The sequence below is a fragment of the Macrobrachium rosenbergii genome, chromosome 23 (assembly GCF_040412425.1).
Source record: "Macrobrachium rosenbergii isolate ZJJX-2024 chromosome 23, ASM4041242v1, whole genome shotgun sequence".
Classification (NCBI taxonomy): Eukaryota; Metazoa; Arthropoda; class Malacostraca; order Decapoda; family Palaemonidae; genus Macrobrachium; species Macrobrachium rosenbergii.
Genome location: NC_089763.1, coordinates 50350087 through 50354076, shown reverse-complemented (window position 1 = coordinate 50354076; position 3990 = coordinate 50350087).

Here is a 3990-nt window from a genome sequence, read left to right as displayed (position 1 = left end):
AGCGCCTGCAAGGGGCGAACTTGCCGGCCACGTCGCGGAGCCTCTGCAGAGATGGGGAGTGGCGATCATCCGTCACGAGCTCTCCCGGCACCACGAGGGGTTCCCCATAGGTTTGTTCAGCTGCGGATGGGGTGCCGTCGGCTCTGGGGGCGGTCCTCAACCCGAGGAGGACCCACGGCAGCTGATGTTTCCAGTCCTCGGCGGTGCAGCGGCCATGAGGGATGACTTTAAGGACCTGTGGAACCGTTCAACCAGGCCGTTGGCCGCTGGGTTGTACGCTGTGGTGGTGTGGTGCGTGGTTCCCAGCAGTTGAGCCAGGGCAGACCACAACTCGGAGAGGAAAGCGGGGCCCCTGTCGGTTGTGATGTGGTCGGGACGCCGGGCGGCTAACCCAACTGGAGAGCAGGGCCTCAGCGCACGCCGCTGGCGGTGGCTTCTTGCATGGGCGTGGCTTCAGGCCACCTCGCCGAACGGTCTACCACCGTGAGGGAGGTATCTGGATCCGCCTGATGGGGAAGGCCCGACGACGTCGATGTGGATGTGGCCGAAGCGGCGCCTGGCTGTGGGAACTCGCCTACCCCCGACTCGTGTGACGCACCCACTTTACTGGTCTGGCACTGCAGGCACTGTTTTGCCCAGGCTGTGGCGTCCTTTGCACCCCGTGCCAGACGAACTTTTTTTGAAAGCAGTTTGGCCGTGGTCCTGCCGGGAGGGGTGTGAGAGGCCGTGAATGATGTCGAATACCTGGCGGCGGCGTGAGGCTGGAACCAAAGGGCGGGCTGGCCTGTGCTGATGTCACAGAGCAGGCTGGGGCCTCCGGGGCGAGGGTCACGTCCCGCCACTTGAGGGATGTGATGGAGGTGCGGTATGCTGGGGTTTCTGGGTCAGCGGCCTGTTCTCTGGCAAGGTCCTGGTAATCTACACCAAGCTGCACTGCGTTCAACTCGACTCTGGAGAGGGCGTCTGCTACGGATTTTTCTTGCCGGGGAGGTACCTGACGGAACAGGTAAATTCGGCTATGGCTGAGAGGTGGCGCTGCTGTCTGGAAGACCATGCGTCCCCTGCTTCGTGAAGGCGTGAACCAGTGGCTGGTGGTCTGTGAAGATTGTGAAGGGCGTCCCCCTCCAGGAGGAACTTGAAGTGCCGAACTGCGCTGGTACACGCGCAGAGTTCCCTGTCAAGGTGCTGTAGCGGGACTCTGCGGGGACTGAACTTTGCTGAAGAAGGCGATGGGCTGGGGCGCCGTTGATGATTTGCTCCAGAACAGCACCGCAGGCAACGTTACTGGCGTCTGTCGTCAGCTGGAGGGGAGCCTTGGGATCTTGGTGTGCCAAGGCGTTGCCTTGGTGAGGGCGGCCTTCGTCAGGAAAAGGCCTGCTGCTGGCTGGGTCCCCAAGACAGGGACTCGTTGACCTTTTAGGACTTCCGTCAGGGGCCGTGGTGTGCGCGATCCCGGGATGAACCGCCTGTAGAAGTTTACCATCCCAAGGAACTCCTGGACGGCCTTGATGGAGGTGGGTGTCGGGAACTTGGCCCACGGCTGCCACTTTCGATGTAAGAGGGCGGACGCCTGTCGGAGACACCTCGTGACCCAGGAATTCTGCTTTCTGGACGCCGAAGGTACACTTGTCAAAACGGACGACGAGGCCGTTTTCTTGGAGGCGCTGAGGACTGCTTTGATGTGCCTCTGGTGTTCGCCAGAGACCTGGAAAATATGAGAATGTCGTCGGCGTAGCAGACGAGAATTTTAGGTCCCCAGGATGCTGTCCATGAGCCGCTGGAAGGTGGCCCCGGCGTTCCTCAGCCCGAAGGTGGAGAAGGCGAACACATAGGACCCGAAGGGCGTGATGATGGCTGTCTTTGGTATGTCCTCTGGCACAACAGGTACCTGGAAATAAGATTTAAGAAGGTCCAATTTAGTGAATATTTTGGCCCCGTGAAAGGAGGCCGTGAGGTCTTGCATATTGGGCAGAGGGTAGTGGTCGGGTCCGTTTGCAATGTTGAGCCGCCTGTAGTCGCCGCAGGGTCTCCAGGAGCCGTCCGGTTTTCTGCACCATGTGGAGGGGGAGGCCCATGGACTGAGGCTTTCCTGCAGATGCCCATCTGTTCCATCTCCGCGAATGCTTTTTTCGCCTCCTGAAGGCGCTGAGGGGAAGCCTGCGAACTCGCATGTGTCGGGGCCTTTAGTCACTATATGGTGGTATATGCCGTGCTTGGCTGGGGCCCCGGGACTTGGCGGCTCGGGCTTAAACACCTCAGGGAACTCCGACAGAAGGTGTGCATACTGGTGGGGGCGACGAGGCTGATGGTGGGTCTGGGTCCCGCCGTTAACGGAGAGACCGCAGGAGTCGGTATCGAGGAGGCGCTTGCGCCCCACGTCGACTAGCAGGCCGAAGTGCGCCAGAAAATCGGCCCCCAGGAGTGGGGTTCCTACGTCCACGACGATGAAGTCCCAGGAGTAACTCTGGCCGAGGATGGAGATCGACAGGAGCCTGGTGCCGTAGGGAGGATGGGGGTTCGTTTGGCGGCCGTCAGAAGGCGGCCGGGTCTGGTGTCTGGTTGCGGTCCTCTGGATGCTGGGAAGACCGACTTAAAGGCTCCTGTGTCGACCAGCATCATCCTGCCGGAGACGGTGTCGCGGACGTAAAACCTACTGTTTTTGAGGCCCTGGGTTCTTCGGCTGCCATGGCGGCCTGTCCCTGCTGGCCGCCACCCCGTTTTGAACGGTTCAACGAGCAGGGCGGCAGGCAGTTTCGGGCGTCCTTTCCGAACCACTTGTGGTAGCGACAGAAGCCCGGGACCTCCGTCTGCTGTGGTTGGTGGACGTCTGTTGGCGATGGCGTTGACGGGCTGCTCTACGTCCTCTTCAGGCTGGACGGAGCTGACCGGCTGTGTGGCCGGTTTAGCCGCTGTGAAGCCTTGACGGAGTCTGTGAGGTGTTGTGCCGCCTCTATGAGGTCCTCGACAGGCATGGTGTAGGGGTGAGCGATCTGGTTGCGTACTTCCGGAGGAGTTGGCGAAGAAGATTTCCGTATGAAGCTTATCTCCTGCCGCTTGTTTGTGCCACCCAAGACTGGTATTGACAGGAGATCTACGACCATGCCCCAAGCGTCTTCTTGGATTGAGGTATGGCGTGGATTATTGGCAAGGACGATAGCACGGCGGCCCGCCGGCGATGGGCAGGGGAGCAAGCTTCGAGGAGGAACTTTTGTGGTGCTGTATGTGAGGGTGTGTGTTTGGTACTGGGCGAGATGAGTTTGTTGTACACGTCCTCCGGAAGGGCGTTGAGCACTGTGTTGGCCTGTAGGATTTCGTCCGTGAGGTCCGCGATTCTGAAGTGGCTCTCCACCCTGCGCGCAGCCACATCGATGGGTTCCCCTGCGTAAACGGCGGCAGCTTTACGGTGAGGGCGGCCCGCGATTGTGTTGCCCGGCCGTCGTGTGTTCGGGCGCTGGTGTGGAGTTGTGGGAGGGCCTCGATGCGGGGCGGCGCGCGACTGTGATGGGAGGTAGGTAAACCTCGGAGTCAGCGGGTCCGCGTTTAACTGCATGAAGGAGGGGATATCCTCGTCCATGCTCGCTCCTTTGACCCCTTACTGGAGTGGGGCATTGCGTCAGCACGCACTTTGCGTGCGCCGTGTGGTTCCGCTTAGTGACGCTGGTGGTACGACGAGAGTCAGCACGCTCAAACGCTGGTTACAGCGCCGTGTTTAGGCCGCTAAGAGCGTTTTGGAGAAATCCTGGAGCCAAGACTGAGTCGCCGTGTGAGTCCGCTAATGGCTCCGGGATACTCCGGGGGTCACCACTATAAGGTGTCAAAGAAATGAGCAGGTAAAGGTTACTGCTACTTTATTACAGATCCAGGCAGCTTATATTGCGGCCGACTGACGCCGGGCCGTGAGAGACAATGCAATTGACTGTGACCTGAGGTCGAAACAATAAACAATAATATGCAGTGAACGAGTACAAATTACAATACAAAACATACAGA